The sequence below is a fragment of the Rousettus aegyptiacus genome, unplaced genomic scaffold, assembly GCF_014176215.1.
Source record: "Rousettus aegyptiacus isolate mRouAeg1 unplaced genomic scaffold, mRouAeg1.p scaffold_m13_p_10, whole genome shotgun sequence".
NCBI classification, from domain to species: domain Eukaryota; kingdom Metazoa; phylum Chordata; class Mammalia; order Chiroptera; family Pteropodidae; genus Rousettus; species Rousettus aegyptiacus.
The window spans coordinates 77,930,565-77,949,571 of NW_023416285.1; the positions used below are offsets into that span (position 1 = coordinate 77,930,565).

General features: G+C 38.8%; 2 long non-coding RNA genes across 2 annotated transcripts in view; one reads left to right on the forward strand and one right to left on the reverse strand.

The window, feature by feature from the left end:
- The window catches only part of LOC118608689, a 65,501-nt gene extending 49,135 nt beyond the window's left edge, over positions 1-16,366 (reverse strand). Inside the window, exon 1 of the long non-coding RNA XR_004953128.1 lies at positions 16,289-16,366. This is a non-coding gene — a long non-coding RNA (uncharacterized LOC118608689). The remainder of the gene's footprint in view (positions 1-16,288) is intronic.
- Positions 13,413-18,450, forward strand: LOC107499296. The gene is made up of 3 exons (XR_001594225.2): positions 13,413-15,368; positions 16,296-16,412; positions 18,348-18,450. It is a non-coding gene; the product is annotated as an uncharacterized LOC107499296 (long non-coding RNA).
- The last annotated feature ends 557 nt before the right edge of the window (positions 18,451-19,007 follow it).

A 19,007-nucleotide genomic window follows, 5' to 3' on the forward strand; every position in this document is an offset into this window, starting at 1 on the left:
CAACCTTGTGGCAAGTCTTTCCACTTATCTGAACCTCTGTTTATTTATGCATAAAGTGAGAGTTTGGACTATGGTAGCTTTGAGTTATTTAGTGTCTGACGTTTGATGACGACTTGACATGGAACAGCTGGCTGCATCCTAAGAACCTGGATATAAAGTGACATTTTGGATCAGAAACTTGTACAAATTTGGGGCCAAATGGCTCCACAGCAGTCTCTGATTTAAGACATATTCGAGAAAAAGCATATCGCCTATTTATATCAAGATCCAGCTGAGTTCTAGTTGTCACTGAAAATGCCAGTTTTTGCAAAGGTGATTGCCACCAGCAACCCAGCTGCAATGGAGAGGATGTGGGCACCAACCCTTCAGACTTGGGTGTGTCATCTCAGACCAGGCCAGAGCCATCAAAGCATCGTGCTTTCCTCCACCCTTTCCGACTGCCCCAAGACTGGCATAGAGCTTACTAAGAGCGAAAGTAACACTTGCCTATATTGGGTATAACAGTCTTTTCTAGGTGGTTGAATGAGGTGCCAGACAGAGAGCTGCCACCAGAGAGATGAATTTTTCACAGTCCCAAACCTGATACTTCTGCTGCCTAATGTGCCATACATCCAGGCCTGAACTTCATCTTCCACCAGACCTCATTGCAACAAGTGACAAGTGCGCATGTCAGAGACTGACTGCAAATCCTTGCCCTCTTAATCTGTCATTCTAAAATATATAACAGAACCTACTTAGGCCATAAGACTCTCTTGCCTAACAGCTTTTTAGAGATAAATTGGCACTGAAAGAACACCGCATTGTTATGGGACTGTCTGTCAATTGATTCCATTTATCCGTTTATCATTGCCATTTTGCAAGAAATTCTCTCCACTTTAGAGATGACACTTCGTATATAACGCAGAGGGTTTGAGTCTTACTCAACTGCCAGCACATTACATTATCAAATGTGTCACCAGGCCTCAAACAAAGCAGCAAGGCTGTCTATGTAGGTGACACCAAAGCCAGTATGTGCTCAGCCAAAAAGTGATTCAATACCTTCAGAATGTACAAAATGAGATTCTGCAGGAGTGAGGGGTCAGCGGCAGTAGAGTGCAAGAGAGAGAGACCTGACAGCACTCAAGCTCTGGACAATCTGTTCTCAGTTATCCACTAGTGAGGAGGGAACACCTAACAATAAAACACCGATATCCCTAAATGCTCGAATCACTTTCACTATTTGGCCTCGTGTTATGTGTCAGTTTCCCATCCCTCCCTAACTCCTTTCTTGGGCTGCAGAATGGGCCTAATTAGCTGGTTTGGCCATCAGTTATCAACTTTGAGATAACATGCAATCAGAGGATGGTAGGGGAAGGGGTCCCATCTACGAAGTCTCAGTTAACTGCCAAGCCAGACAGCCAGCCCTAATTAGTCAAGAGCAAATGAAGGCTGTGGATGGTTTTTCATTCGAAGATAGCAAAGTGCCATTTTGAGAACTCTCCAGCATACACTACAGAAACCCTGAATTTTCTTTCTAGATCTCTCTGTTTCTGGACTGAATGACTCAGCCCATTCAGTTAACCTCTCTGTATCTCAGTCTTCTGAAAGGCAAGGCTAATGGATGTGGCCCTTCTGCAAAAAAAAGTACTGATGAGGAATAATTAAGAATTATTATGAAGCCCATTGCAAAATCAAAGTGGTGATGAAGCAATAATGAGCTTTGTCCAGAAGGCATATATTTCGTGGGTAGTTGCCTTAATTGCTCCTGTTCCTTATTAAACTTGAGCAGGGGTGTGGAAGAAGACCAGAGGTTAAGTGCTTTGGTGGTCTTGTTAGGCTGTAATGTGGGCTTTTGCAGATATGCAACACTGCCCTCTATCGGCATCCAGTGTATTAATAAGCGACTGAGGTTGAACAGACCGGTTTTACTCAGCCAGGAGCCTTTGAACTTCCCAGCAGAACCCCAGAGAGCTGGTGCTCAAGGGCCTGTGACCAAACCACGCAGTGGTGGGCTTTTGCTTCATAAAATGTGTTGCATGTCCATTAGGAAGCTGCTAAGTGGAAATCTTATTCCCTGGGATTTTAAACAGCCACATTTCCTGGTATTTGACATCAATGGGACATTTAGCAAATGGAGTGCCAGATGGAGCTCCTGGCTCTGTTCTCCATAAGACACTTGAGAGTCAGAAACTTCCGGATGTTTGCATTTGATAGGCTTCCTCACCGTAGGGCTGGCCATGGCTCAGTGGACGTGGGGCATTCTGCAGGCTTCGAAGTCGGAGGAGAGCTGGGACACATAGGACAGCAAGCAGCAGCTCTGCCCGCAGCACTCTGCATAAAAGCATCCTTAGTAATTCACTTTAACACTCAGATACTCTCTGATCTTATTACATTATCTGACTTTCTTACAAGCCACAGGCAAGAACGCAGATGCTTACTAATTGACTACCACTTCCACCCACCAGCCTCCAATGAAAGTTATTAGGGTAGATGGTGTGCTTCCATTTTAGAGATCAGAAAACTGAGGCTCAGAATGGTGAGGAACTTGCCCACAGTTCCATAGTACTCATGGTATAAAACCACATAAATATAGGAAAGTGATGAAATCTCAAGGCTTCTCTAGTAACTAAGTAGGTAGGACTTCATCACTTTTTCTCTGACCACATGGACATACATAAATCATTTTAGCCATTTGGTGTTAATAATTCACATTCATGTGAATCACAGCTCAAGATTACAGTCCCCTTAAGTTGCCTTATTAATCACCATATTTATGAAGGCTTGGAGAAAATCTCAGTTATGATATTCTGAGAGTCTTTTGATGTGTTCAAAGTTGTCTTGCAATTTAATTATACAGAAGATGACTGACAGTGAGAAAGGCAATGAAATAATGATTCTCTGAGAATGGACATTTGGATTTTTTTCTTTCCATCAAGTTGTCAGTGTATTTGGTGTTCAGGTTGCTAGATGTCACATGGCTTTATTAAATTGGTGTGACATAGCATGCCTATTGTCCTTTGTCATATACAGAGATTATCTAGAACTCTAGAACTATAATCCATCCCTGAGGATTTTTTATTCATATTATACAATAACCAGCAAGTACTTAGGACTCAAACTGCTGTTAAATGGGCACGGCCCAGTCCTGAAGTTTGCATGCTGTTATTTTTACAGATGTCCTCCTAGGTTCCCACCTTTATCAGATCAGGGGAGTTACTGGGAAATGAAACTGCCTCCTCTATTTCCCTCCTCCCTGCACGGTTGACTTGAATTGTAAGCCCACAGATATGCTCTACCAGTCGACACTTGAGTTGTTTACCACCTCAGCCAGGCGATGCGATGATTACTTGTTTTCGCTGGCTTTAGAAAAGGATTGTCTCATAAACATATGGGGAGATGATTTGTGCATCTGGCGCGTCTCACCTTTGCCTTGGATTATACAGGGGTAACTCCTTCCTTCACGAAAGGCTAAACCAGAAGCAGCTGCAACACATGTCACAGTTCAAGATAATTTTTCACACATCAAACAAATTAAACTGCTCTGCTCTTGTTTTAGAACAAAAACCTTTATCCCACATGACTCCTTCGACAACAACAAAAAATAAAGATTTTTACTTTTTCAAGTAAATTAATAATAACTAATAGTAATACTTCTACTGACAAAGAGTCCTCTCTTAAAAAGGTGTCTATTCCATTTCTGAAAATTTCTAACAGAAGATGATCAAAAGGAAAAGTCTTTTTTTCACTGGACTTTATGTCTTATAAGTGTTCCTTTCACATATATTAACAAGTAAAAAACAGAGTGAACAAAAGACTCAAGAATGAGTCAACAGCACAATAGACAAGAGTTACTAGATTAGATCAATTTTTTCAATTGGGAAAAGAGGAAGCTTGGTGAACTCCAAGCCAACCCTTTTATATGCTTAATGATCATCTGGATACAGTTGCAGAATGTAATATTTTAGTTTAACACAAGCACAGAGTAACACCTAGCATATACCCAAATTTAGTGAATCACTAGTGAGTAGATCCTTAAAGCCTAGGAAAACCAACCACAGGACTGTAATGAAAGAAAGTGACGACAGACAAGTTATAACACACAGCCAGCCAATTTCTGAACACAGTATTTTGGCTGACTTGTCTTGGACATGGGAAGAATTATGTTGCTCAATTTACAACTTATTAAAGAGGGAAAGAAACCGTCGATACAGATGGCTGGTTCTATATCAAAGACGACTAGGAGAGGTGATGTTACAGAGTTTCTATTGAGCAAACTGTCAAGCAGTACTTAACTCACGTTTTTTCTCATGCCTAATCATTAGAAAAGAATGAATTTTCAAAAGGTAAAATACTGCAGTATTCTTAGTAAGCCACGGCTTTGCTCTCTTTTATCTGCAAAAGCCTAGACATGCTGATAGAATCAGCTTCCTTCCTTAGGCAAGGCAGTAATTGCTTTTTCACATGGTGCATGTTCCTGGCAAGTAGTTGCCTATGACATGCAGAATGGAATGCCTTGGGGGTAGAGGGGGTGAACTGGAAGTTTATTATAACATTTTATGCTAGTAGATAAACTCTCCCCGCAAAATGTAACATGAAAACTACTTCTGATTAACAGAAGAAACACATGGCACACCTTATGTACAGTCTATGAACACTGGTAACAGTAAGCCCTTCAAAAGGCACCAGAAGTGTCAACCATGATTTAAAGGAAAAAAAAAAAAAAGAGCCACCCTGGCTAAACGAACTTTGAATTTGTTTTGTCACTCCAGAAATTAAGTCATGTTCGCCGCTGCTTTCAGCTGGTGGAGCAGAACACCTAGAGACCAGCTCTGCAGTCATGAGTTAAGTATGTGTGTCCAATTTTGGATAATCTTGCTGAAGATTAATTTGCCTTATTATAGAAAGGGGAAAGCTTAATTAAACTATCTCCAAAATTCTTATCTTCTGTGATTTTAACTTCTTGGATGACTAATTTCAGCACCCATCAATAAAGAACTAAAGACAACAGAAAGCCTTTGGTCCATTGGAGGACTCCCGGAAAACATATTTCAGGGGGGTAATAAGATGTTAGTCCCCTCGCTCCCATGTGGGTGTGAGTTAATCATCCCACTACTGAGTCATTGTGACCTTAGAGAGACTCTTAAATTCCTTTCACTTTTATCTGCTTGTAAGTAGCAATAGCCTATCTGTCTAATCAATACCCCCAACCAGATTTCATTTATGATAATTAATTAGAAAATATCTTAGCTTTTCTGTTCCTTGGAAGTAAAGTTTCTAAAAATGTAATTAATATTTAGAAACTAAAGTTTCTAAAAATGTAACAACATATAAACAACCTATTGTACTCTCATCTGTAAGTGAAACCCCCAAAAAGAATATTTTAAATGCACTCTGACACATGAATCAATCAACATTTTTCTTTACAACTATGATCCTTCATTTATTTTTTCTCTGAATTTACAAGCTGTTTATCAGAATAAGTCACCAGCTTTAGCCATTTCCTCTCCTCTGCAAAGGGATTTCATGTGGCGAGCTGGAATTTCCTTTATTTAAGATGCTTGAAAAATCTGGAATGGTCTCACTAGTTCACTTCTAGAGTGGGGGTGTCTGACCAAGAGCCAAAACTGACATTATGCCCAAAAGGTCTCTATGGCATGGCAGTAATTTATATCTCACACATGAAAAGCTAATGCACAGGTGGAACCAGATGTCACAGATCGTCAACCACTGAGCCAGGAGCACCCCGGTGGATCCAGAACTGGGTGAAGAGTGGGTTCATCTCTGGGACAGCTATGTATACAGTGGATACACACTGGGCTTGAACTTGTGACTCATGAAAACCAAGAACAGTTCCATGGAAATTTGCAACAAGACTCTATAGCAACTTTTGGTTTCTTACCTTCTGTTTCATTTGATTCATTAATCGACGTGGAGATTCATTTATGTTGAATTTTAATATTTCAGGACAATAAATTATGTCTCTCATATTAATATCACCAGAACAAGATATGATGATTTATTTGATACTAATTTGACCATAATTATTCTTTAGCTTTAAAAATCCAGCCATAATTCAGACCAGAAAATAAATGATTTAGGCCTTCTGTTTGTTTTTAACATGTTCTGTGAGGGAATTTTAGTTAATTTCCCATTGGTACACCAAATTGAGAAGTATTTTTTTAGGAGCTAGTCAAAAAAATTCATTGTGACCCTGAGTTAACTGTGCTACTTCCAAATTTGAAATATAAATCTGAAAACAGCAGCACAGGGTCCCCCAGGGGGATCATCTATTATGATACCCTCTGTTCAGGAGAGAGAGCTAGAATGTGGTCAGGGTTCAGAGACAAGCCAAAAACACAACCGAGAAACTAGGACCAGAAAGGAAAAGTTAAAGGAAGAAATTTTCTTTTTTCGGTTTGGAAAAGTTAAGAGTAAGGAGTGATTGACTCTGAGTCTTCAAGTTTGTGAAGGACCTTGACACACAGGCGATGTGAGATGTACTCTACCTCCTTGGGGACATGTCAGGAGAAAGTAGACGCACATTGCAACACCAGGGGCTTGTGTTGGCACCAGCATTTCCTGACAGTGAAGGCTGTTAAACACTGGAACGAGGTGCCAAGGGAGGCTGGGCGATCTCCATTCTTGGCAGGTTTAGAAATTAGATAGATTCTTATCTGCCAAATCAAAGCTGAGGGGAGAGAACCGAATGACCTCGAGAGATCCTTTACAAGCCTAAGCATCTCCACACCGCTTTGGTCGGAGGAAAGGAGGTAACGTAAAACGAAGAGGGCTCTCAACCGACTCTGTTGATACATTTCCTTTTTTGTCAAAACGAGAATATTTTTTTCTTTTCTGAGAGGATGTGTATCCTGAGGAAATTATTATTTTCTATTTGCTTTTGATAAAAATAGTGCTAACCGCTTCTGGTTTTTTAGCAGAACCCACTGGCAGAGACGATGGAAGGCCGTGACAGGGCTTGAAACAGCTCAGGTATTAGGCCTCCAAGTTTTTTATTAAAGGACACGTGAGTGGAGAGGGCAGGGTGCCTCTGTACCGGTTTGCAAATTCCTTTAGGATGTCAGTCTGTGTGGTTCTTAAAAAGAAAAAATGGGGGGAAAAAAAACATTTGAATTTTCACATGTAGCTACATGAGGAAAACGGTCACTGCTGATCCACAGGATGCTGAGTATTGAAGAAACAGGAGAGGAGACTTTCCAGGCTATACTTGCTTTCAATGGGAGCGCTTCTGAGAAAGCTGTGCGTTTTTCTTAGAAACTGACAGAAAAGAATGCTGTAAAGTTGTGTTGCATCAAAGCATGTGATTTTCACACATATTGCTATGGACATCACAGGATTTCTGTACTTACAAGAACATCTTGGAAGGAAGACCAAGAAATTTGAACCTCTCTTCAGACTTTTCTTCCCATTAAGATTAATCTTAGCCCAGATGTGTTCTGCCCCAGTCTCTCTGTTCCCAGGCCTTAGACCAGTTGTGCTATCGTTTAAAATAAAAATGGAGCCTGCCTGCAGAAAAGCAGTACAGCCATTCCAATACGTAAAGACAGGAATCCATTTTGTCTCTTTTAAAGTACAGAGTTAATAGTAACTTCAAGATTGTTTCTACAGCCCTTTCAGAGGAAAGCTGAAGCAAATGCCCTTAGGGAGTGATTATTATCTATTCTCTCTTGGTTGTTGTTTAGGGTACAATATGTAGTTTTCCCCTGGCAGCTGGAAAATTATGTTGTGGCAGGAAGGACATCATTCTGCCTGTCTTGAAAGGCTTTTCCCAAGGGATCTCCAGCTGAGGCTGTGTTGATAAAATGCACACATAGAGAAGAAAAAAATCTCTCCATTTTGGAAAAAATCTTTCCCTTTCTTTTATTTCTCTTTCTCTTTCTTTCTTTCTTTCTTTCTTTCTTTCTTTCTTTCTTTCTTTCTTTCTTTCTTTCTCCATCTGTCTGTCTTTCTGTCTTTCCTCATTTTCTATTTTTTGGTCTTTTGGTTCTATGTCTTCAAAAGGGAATAAACTAAATATAGAAAGAAAATGGAAAAGAAAATTGAACACCTAATTCGATATAGGCAGGCTCTGCTACCAAGTGAATGAACTAAATTGTAACAATTTCTATGTAACTTTTTTAGCCCCAAATGAAAATTGGCCCATTTGTAGGTTAGGGTACCTTTCTGCAAATAAAGCAATTAACTTTTTCAAAAGTGTACATGCATAGACATCTGAAAATGCAATGCAATTGACTGTGTTGCAGCTAAGAATAGATTGATGAAATTCCCAAGGGACCTAGTTATACTGCCTTTCTAGGCCTTTCTTCTCAAAAGTTGTGTTTTAGAAGCTCTCTCACTTCTCCCTGCTAATGAACTTCACTGTTTTATTTATTATGCTTCCTGGTAACCACAAACCATTTAAAGTTTTTTATCTCCAAAGTCCCTCACATTTCAGGTGCTTTTGAAGAGTTGCTCTAATTATTTCCTTCAAGAAGGTAGCATTGGTTTTCTGTGATTGAAGCACTCTGTAAACAGACCAGGCTTTAGGAATAAGTGCAATAAAACAAATTCTTAAACACTTTTTGGATAAATAAGCTTCTCTGACATAAATTGTTGCCCTTTCTTCCTCTGAGACTCTGGAATAAGTAGAGAAAATTGTCCAGGCATTGTATTCTGGTATAGCTGTGTTTGAATTGCAACCTGCCATGCCTGAGCTGTGTCATTTAAGCGAATTACCTACCCTCTCTGAGACTCAGATTCTTCATCTGTAAAATGAGCATACTAGTCTCTTCCTTACAAGGTTACTGTGAAGATCAATTGAGAAGACATATATGAGTCACATGGCCCAGAGCAGGCACCTGGTACTACTGTCGTCCTTTGTCCATTGGTGAAGACATACCCTGACCCCAAACTTATATACACATTCCTAGAAGCAAACTGGAGAGGAGATTCATAGGAATACAAAGGAAAGGACAGATCCTAACATTAACGGAAAAGACTGCACAAAACCCCAAACAATTAGTCTATTTTTCCATCTTACCCTTCTGACCTCCTTCTCATACCTCTTAGATTTTTTGCATAGGTTCCTAGATGCAGAAACTGGCTTAACTTCTAAAATTTGCAACTCATGTTTAAGTGATTCAACTGTTCTGCTCTCTTTCCAGAAGAATTCACAGTGGCAATGGCCACATGCTCTCCTGACCAGTTCCCACATTAGTGCATTTCCCATTCTCTTTAAAAAATGACCTTCTGACCTGATCCAACCCAAAGGCTGTTGTGAGCTTCCTGGGCCAGGGTCGCCTCAGGTCAGGTACTTTAAGAGCTGTTCCCTTCTCTGAATATTCTTAGGAATTTAAAAAACCTCCCTGATTCACGATAATGAGCTTTAAAAAAAGCCCTACTTCTCATTTTCAGAGGACTGTGGAATTTGAGCTTTACCAAATATCCAACAAGATTGTAGTTTGCCTTCCAACTCACTTTATCATACATCATTTGATAATCTGAGAATTTGTTAAATCCTCAGTTTCTGCAAAATATTTCTCGTTGATTAAGTAGCTCATTAAAACCAAGTTCTCCTTCAGGAAGGGCTCTTCTAAAAATGTATTGATGTTGCCAAAGTAATTGGTATATTTATTGAACACATACTTCATAGCAGACACCATTCTAAGAGCATCTTCTCAATTAATTCTCCTAATAGTCCTATGAAACACATCCTTTGATGCGGATTAGGGAAACTGAGGGCTAGAAGGTTAGAGGGGCAGCTAATTACAGGATGCGGAACAAACACAGGCCCCCTGATATCAGATCCTGAATCCTCTGCTCACATCTCAGGCAGTTACTGACACAAACAGCCTGGCCTTTAGCTCATCCGCAGCCCAAACTCAGGCCGTTTTCCCCACCTTTTCACTACACAGTTTCTTTGGTCAACCTGCAACCCTAAAGAAGTGCCATTGTATTCCCTTCCTTTCCACCTGTCTGAATCTTATCGTCCTTCTAAATTCAGTCCAAATTAACACAAACCTTCCTTCCCCACTGTGGTTAGAGCACTCCAGGATTGAAAGGACTGAGAAAGTAACAACCAAGACAGGGAATGAAATAACCAAGAGAAAAAGTAACATCTGCAACAATTGCCATTATGTAGCAGTAGGGCATGCCTTACACCACTTTGGAGAGGCACTGAACTAATACAGGGCTTGAAACACCCTCACGACAAAAATCAGAAAAGGCTGAGTGAGACCCAAGAATTAGGAAAGCAAAAATCCAAGAATAAAATATTCAGGGTGAAGACCAAGATCTAGACCTGGAGTAAATCCTGGGTCCACGAGAGAGGGCTAACCCCAGTCATTATAAAGAACTGCTAGTTACAAAAGACCACATATCTAAACATTATACCATCTATAATCAGCTACAGGTTTCCATGTAGTTTAACCAGATAAATGTTTGGCTGTTCTAAGCACACTTATTTTGCTAAATTACTACATGAAAAATCCCTGTTGAATCTAAAATACTGAGTATGGTTAAAACCCATCAACTAAGGAGCCCTGGTACAGAGACATGAGTTGCATAACCAGCCCCAGGGCACCCCATCAAGCAATGACACTCACTTCTCTGTCAGTTCCTCTGCAATGTCAATCCATCAATATCAAGGCACAACGGACCGTACACAATTAGAAGGAATTGAACAAGGCAGCCTCTCAGTGTCTCCATCACCAAGACATACAACAGCAACTCAAAAGCTGATTAAGTGCAAAAATGGGAGCTGGGAAGTGTGTGGGCTGCTGCTCTGCAACCCCTGGACTCATGAGAAAATCAGGATTAGTCTGAGGGCTGCAGAATTCCTGCAGACGCCACCGCTGCTGGGCGGGCTTTTTCCTGAAGACCTTCTAGAAATTCCAGCAGCTATGGGACAGAGTTCTCCATTCTGAATGTACTTCTTGGCTGCTTTCTATTTTTATCGCGATTGGTTGGGTGTTGAGAGAAAAGCAAAGATGAATGAACTGGAGTCCTTGTCCTCACAGTGCTTACGTTCTGGCTAGCGAAATAAAACACAGTCACCTTAAAAGTGAAGTGTCATATGCTGCAGTGTATGATAAAGACCACATGAGAAGGAAATCAACGGCTTGTCAAGTGGGTAGTCTGCACGCTGGTCTGCCAGCTACAGCTCAGTGCACGGTGACATGAGTCAGGATGCAGCGAAATGGGGGCTAAAATGATGCAAGGCACTGGATGTGTATAATCAACACAGAAAAGCAGCTGTGATGAGGGAGGAAGGGAGACAGGACATTGTGCCTTGACTGTCCCTCACCAAACCCCATTGTTGAGAAGGATCCTCACAAGGTTTTTCATCCCCCACCTCATTATAGGGAAGAGAGGTATTTAAATTCTTTTTCATTTTTTTCTCAGAGAATTTCAGTTCTGCTTTTTGTCTCGTTCTATCTCAAGCTCATTAAACATGATTTAGAATATTTTACCTTACCCCGTTATTCATTTAGTTCTTTAAAGTTTCCCTTCCCCACTTGTGTTTTATTATCACCTCTGCATTCTAATCATGTTTCCAGCTGCAAATATCATCACATGACCTTGTTTTAGCAATAGGTTTCTTTTTCTTTTATCTTCTAATTGGAATTTACCTTCAAAACCTTCCAAGACTCCTTCCTGCAGACTCTCCATTTTATTACCAGCCTTCTCTATGATTCACACCTTCTCCCTTCAGGAAGCCAAACACTTAGCTTCTCCTCTAAGTTCTCTCTACTCAGTTACTCATTTTTTAGAAAGACCTGTATTGGAACCTGAAATTCACCATAAAATGCATAGCTTACGTTGTAACAAAAATGAGCTATAGTGTTTCTATAGGATGAAATAAAACAAAGTTCACCTTGATCCACCACCCATTTAACAGACATTTATGAAGAAGGGTTGAAAGCAGAAAGAACAGAGTTTCTGTTTTAAAAAAGAAAGTACACTTGATTATAATGGCATCCTATGTGAGATTTTTTCTAATTAAGAAACTAAAGATAGAAATTTTGTCTGTTCCATGATTTGCTAGTAAGTGTTGTCCAGATGGCAAGAAACAATTGACTATTTAACTCTGTACAAAAAAAAAAAAAAAAAACAAGCCTAAGCACGTCAGTCCATGACTCAAAGAAAGGCCAGAGATGATTGTCCCCTGCCAGAGGCCATCTGGGAAACAAGGAGGACCTTGTCCCTGCCAGGACCCAACAAGTGCCTTCCAGGAGTAGGGATTGCCAAGACAGGCTGTGTGGGGCAGCAAAGAGAGAGTTGATACCCAGCTCTTCACATTTCCCCACTGCTGAGAAAATGCACCAAGGTTTTCTCCTGAGGAGCAAGGGCTGCATTTAGAATTAACATTTGGAAGGACAGGGGTCGGGGGACAAGCCTGTGAAATGAATTCTGAGAAACTCCTGAACATGAGGAGTAGGTGGGCCTAGGCAGGAACTGCATCTGCAATAGCACTCACTCACGACTGAGGTCTGTGCTCACCATTTAAGATTCCACAGTCTACAATCAGGACGCCTGAAAATTTGACACAAAATAAGCAGCAGACTGGTATTCTTTAACCATTATAAACAATTTACCTTTAATAACTGTGTAGACTCAGAAGGAAAATAAAGTACTGATAGGTGTATAAGCCAAAGAAAGAAACATGTATATATTCTCATGGGAGAACAAAAAGGTCCCAGTGGGAAATAGCTCATGCTGTATGACGATGCCACCCATCTTCAAAAGTCTCCTGAACGAAACAGTAGGGCTTCTGTATCTAAGCATCACTGATAGCTTTTATAACCACGCTCACCCAGCCTCTGTCCATCTCATGGAATTAGCTTGCAATGGCGGTCCTCCAGAAATCTGTAGTCAGCCGTTTAGTGTCTCTTTCTTGATCATGAAAATCATAGAAAAGGCCCTTACATATTGTAGCTGTTTGATAAATAATTAAGAATGACTAGATTCTTCATCAGCATCATAAACAGGTCAACTTTTGGTTTTGTCCCCAGATGGCTATATTTTGAGTGTGCTGAGGGTTTTAACAAATGTTCCACTGAAGTGTGTTTCTCCATGAGGTAAAACTCCAAGAATGTGTCACTGATCCTAGTACCCAGTTAGCCAAGGTCTTTGTTCGTACAGATGGACACAGGGCAACAAGTGAATTAAACACACAGAATCAGAAGAATGAACACTCTGCAAGGCCTGAAAGAAGTTCCAGGCTAAGAAACAGAGTTCGTGTACAAAGAACTCAGCAACAGCTCTGCCTACACAAGCAGTTAGCAATAAGATTCAACACAAAAAAGACAGGGGTGGGGCGGTGGAGTTCCAAGAGTGAAAAAGCTCAGGGTGAAATTCCTATGCCTTACTATCATGAAAATAAAAAGCACTCCATAGACTGGAAGAAAGATATTTGCAATACACATCCAATAAAATATGTATATCTGTAATATAAAAAAAATTGTATAATTCAATAATAAGAAGATAAATGACACAATTTGGAAAAGAAGATATACAGAGGGCATTTAGGTACATGAGAAAATACTCATTAGTCATCAGGGGAATGCAAATTAAAACCATGAGGAGATACTATCACTACCCATTAAGACGATTAAAATTAAAAAACGAATGACCTACAAAGTGTTGGCAAAAATGTGGGGAAACTGAAACTGTCATATATTACTTGTAGGAATGGAAAATGGTAAAACTGCTCCAGAAAACAGTTTGGCAGTTTCTTATATAGTTAAATATACACGTACCCAACAATGTAACCCAGTAGCCCTTTGACTCCTGGGTAGAGAATATAATATAACCACAAAAAGACTGGTAGACCAACCGTCATAGCGGCCTTCTTTGTAATCGGCCAAGCTATAAACATTTCAAATGTCTATCAATAGAACAATGAATAGATAATCGTAGTATAGTCCTTCACTGGTGTATTATACAACAGTAAGGAAAAGACTATTGATACATGTGACAATATGAAAGAGTCTAAATTATGCTTGTAAAGAAATCAGACAAAAAGGAGTAATATTGTATGAGTCACTTACATAAAATTCTAGAAATTAGAAGCTTATCTATAATGATATAAAACAGATGAGCAGTTGCCTGAAGATACGGAAGGAGTGAGAGAAGGTGAAAGAAAAGGGTTACCAGAGGCTTCAGGAAACTTTTGGGGGTGACAAAAATGTTTTTCACTTTGGCTGTGCTGATGGATTTATGAGTGTATATGTATGTCAAAATTTATCAAATTTTATACTTGATACACATGCAATTTATTGGGCTTCAGTTACATATTGATATAGCATTTTTTAAAAATGATCGTGTTTTCAGACTCTATTACTAAATTACAATAGCTAAAGTTCTAATTTGATTCAAAAGGCTCAGTGTATACCTACACGAAATGTGAAACCACAACTGAGACATCAAAAAATAGTGATATTAACCTACCATACCACAGAAAATGGAAGCATATCTAGTCTATTTATATTTAAAGGATGAATTAAATGAAAGGAGTGTTCTGATGGAGGAGACACACCACAAAAAAATGGTTTACAACAGTTCAGGAAAATGTTCTAAAATAGGAATACTTGGGTTAAAACTCTAGTCTGAGGGACCTTAATTATTTCATTATCTGTGAGCTTAAAGAAGTTTTATAAAATGTGTAAAATAGCAATACCAAAAATGTCAACAACATAGACATTTGGTAAAGATCAAATGAGAAAAAAATAAGTAAAACTTTTCATGAGACTAGAAAGCAGATAAGAATTAACAACCCTATTCTGATCCTAATAATTGCTGCATGCCAGGCAGCATCCTGTGAGCTTTTGACTCGTGCATTCTGTGCGCTCTTTTCAATAGTACTGTGATTGCTTCCCGTGCTGTGAATGCATACCCTGGGGTTTAGAGAGGTTAGATAATTTGCTCATGAGCTCATATTTAGTACATTGTGGAGCTGTAATTTTTCACCCAGGTCTCTTTGACTCCATAGCTCTTAATTATGAGTATTGCATAATAGTGCCTTCTCCCATGACTCATGCATGAAGGGGATCCAAGAGCATAAGTAGATGCAACTACACCTGGGGATGCCAGGCTTCCTGCTGTGCTGGGTTTCCCGAGCTCTATGGGATGTGATGCTGACTAAAGGCAACTGTGGTATAAAGCGGTCTTCTAATATCCTCTCTATACATCTAGGTAAGTAGAGACCATCTCCACTAACAAAAGGGAGAATAATGTTATTCTTTTAAAAAGTAATACTGTATGCATATTTATTTCTAAACTCACAGGAGCCATTTTCACTATCAAAAGGTGGCTTCCCCCAGGGCACTGCTAGATGGACAGGGAAAGGCATAGGAAACAAGGTTTTATTCTTGGACACCTGGCCTCATCAGGTACCTTATAGAAACTTTTCTGTTTCATTCACCCATTTATTTTCTCACTCACTCTCCTATAGCTCTGCTTTTTTTGAAAACTTTCAACTCTCTTCTTCTGTTTCCTATTGTTCTCACACTGACCACTCATTGATTATTTAATTAAATATATCTAACATCTTGAACTAGCCAATGAAAAATAGTTTTATAAAAATAAAATGGGGAAATGAGAATGAATAGTAGCTTAAAATGATATCCAGCCAGCTTTCCGTTTCCTCATTACAAGGGCAGAAACAGAGAACCCAATTACAAAAAGAAACTCCAAATCAATCATTAAAAATGTCACTTTAAACTTCTCTCTAATCACCTGTTTAACGACTAACAATACTTATTCTATTAGATTGTCACTTAATGAGTTTCAAAAAGGACAAACAAATAATAAGAGGTATAAAAAGAAATTAAGCAAAAAGAGAAATAAGACAAACTATATGCTATACTATGCTATATACATTTTGTTATATATTATGTTAAATATATAATTATATATTATATATTAAAATACATATATTTTAATATATGTATAATATAAAAATTACATATTTATATTAACATGTAACTCATTATACAACAGAATAAATTGAATTATGTATCAAATATGTATATAAAATTTATTTATTTATAATTTGTACATAATTTACTTTCAAGAGCAAACTCCATTGAAAAGATTCTTATTAAATTTCATTAATTTTTAAAATCTCATATCCAAGTAGATAAGCTCCAGAGTACCTCTCTATTAATATAACAAAATGATTCCTATTGTCATAAGGAATTCTGTTGTGCATACATTCAAATCCAAATCTTTTCTTCATCCTGTGAAACATTATTTAAATTTTTGCATAATTTTCTGGAGGAAAATTTTTAATGAAAGAATTTGATCTTACCCCTTAGAGCCTGTTTGCTGTTCCTGTGATCGGGTACCCGTTTCCCATGAGCCCCATATGTCTCGGACCTGCCTCCCTCGGGAAAACAAACAGATGCTGCATAGTAAAGAGGATTGAAACCTGGGTAATTATTAAAACAAGCCAAACTTTGGCTGCACTTGTTTGAATGTTTTACCTTCAAGGGTCTTGAGATTCTTTCTGGGTTGAGTTAGACTTAAGTTTCTGTGTATTTTTAGATATCCAGTATTAAGGTAACTCCTCTGTATGTTGGGGGAATTTCCATTAGGTGCTGGTGGGAAAGAAGGCCCAGCTCCCACTACTGAAACTGGAAGGCACCATTTCCCCTTTCTCGACCTCCCAGCCACAAGGTATAATAATGTGGCCTGAATTCAGCCAATTGGTTTTAAAACTGACATCAGTGGTAAGGGTAAAAGGGATCAACTGTATGGTGACACAAGATTCGACGTTAGGTGGTGAACACTTGGTGATGCAATATACATATGACATATTATTGAATTGTACACTTAAAACTTATTTAATTGTTTTAACCACTGTCGCCCCAATAAATTTAATAAAGAAAACTGTTCTGAAGCTTTTTCTATTTCTAATTATTCTACTGTTAGGAATAATAAATAATTTTTATTACTTGTTAAGTAAATAAATAAAAATAATAATAAAAATAAAATCAGTGATCACAGTGGAACAGAGAAGCACCGACTCACGGCTCAGGGACTCGGCATGGTTCCGGTGGGCTCCCAAGACAGGACGGCAGTCCTGGGGCAGTGGTGGTATCCAGGAGGAGCCTGCCTGGCCACTCAGCTCCCCTTGATTCACAGTCATTTAGTTCCTGAGATTTTCCATTGATCCGCAAAATCATCTAACCTATTCTCCTTTGGCTTCAGACAAGCAGAATTTACCCCCTTATGTAAAACCAAAAGCCCCGAAATATACTATGGATATATCTTTTTCTCAAATTTGTGTTTTGTCCCAATGCAATATTTGTTTCCATAGTAACATTTATTCTATGTAAAGCAAATTATAACTCAGAGATGTGGGCAATATCTGAACTAATGAAAATACTGAATTACATGTTTTTTTTTTTCTAAATGCAGTATTAGTCTCTTTAAAAGCAACAAATGATTGGAATGAGCTTATTCTAGTTCCTAGAGTAAGATGATGGGGAAAATGCATTAAAAGTGAGCTCTGTTTAGCAAATAAATTACCTGTTAATGAAAAGCCATTTTTAGGGTTTTAATAATACAATTAATCCTTGAAGAAATTGGGGGTTAGGGACATCAACCTGATGCAGTCAAAATCTGCATATAACTTTTGACTCCCCAAAAACTGAACTACTAATGGCCTGCTGCTCACTTGTATTATACACTGTATTCTTACAATAAAGTACCCTAGAGGAGAGAAAATGTTATTAAGAAAATTGTAAGGAAGAGAAAATACATCATTTATTGTATCTATTAAAAAAAATCTACCAATAAATGGACCCATGACTGTATTGTTCAAGAGTCAGCTGTATATCGAAAGTTTGAAAATTTGGTATCTCGGGGAAATAGAAATATCCTGCAGCCTATGCTGTTTGTGCCACTAATTAGTAAACAGAACCTCAGAGGCTGGGATTCATCTTTAAGAAAATCATTTCAAGAGAAATCAAGAAAATCTCCCCTTTTAAACTATTTTTCTGGGTTAAGGAAAGTTTTGATTCCTTTGCAAAGGAGAGGAGAAGTAGAAAGGTGCTTATTCAAAATGCAAATATTCCTTGATCATTTATATGTTACTAAAATGGTAAGGAATTCGATTGCTATTCATTATGATAGAAAGGGGAATTGGGACAGGAGAGTCGTATTTGGAAGAAGAATACTAGAAATATCCAAAAAGCAGGCCTAATTAGGAGGTTTTGCAGCGACAGAGTAAAGACCCCAGGTAAACTGGAGAGATGGAAAACTGAGAAAGAAATAAAAGATCTTCGAGTGTGTGTGTGCGGGAGGAGGCGGGGTGCGGGGATGGACAAAAAAGCTAACTCGATCACCTTTACCATTTTGCCCAGGGTCAGCATGAAGCAGACCAGCCGTCAGTTCAGTTGACGCCAGAACTGTTGCCCATTTTAAAGTAGTGGAATTCCCATGAATAATAAATAATTTGTTGTAGAGTGAAAAGCTTCATATTTGGGAGTATAACCCATTTTACATTTTAAGACCAGTAGGTTAGAAGATCAGTCTATCCCCTCAGGTTTTCCAGGTAAGCTTCTTTTAATGTTCAATGTAAATATCATTTCATAGTTATTTGTTTTACAGCTTACGCCTCTCAACTGATTCAAATACACTAGCACTTTGCCTCGGAAAGGACCAAATTTACTCTTTGTACTGGTCAAGAAGTATGTGCTTGAGATTTGGCATGTTTTGTTTATTGTTATTATTGTTGTTTTTACGTTTTTCCTCGATGAATCTGTCCTTCAAAGCATTTATCACTTCTGTGATTCTTCCTGAAATTTACCACAATATCTGTCAATATTTTCCAAGTCTTTAATACACCTTTCTCTTTTTTTTTCCTTGACTCGCTTGTCTATTTTGTAGGAAATGAAGGAAGCTTGTCAAGCACAGAAATGCAGCAAAAATCCAGATGATATAAACATAGCAAGCCAGTCAGCCAGATTCATTCTCCCAGGAACTAACTTGTTCCCTGGGGTCACACCATGCCGCCTTCCCAA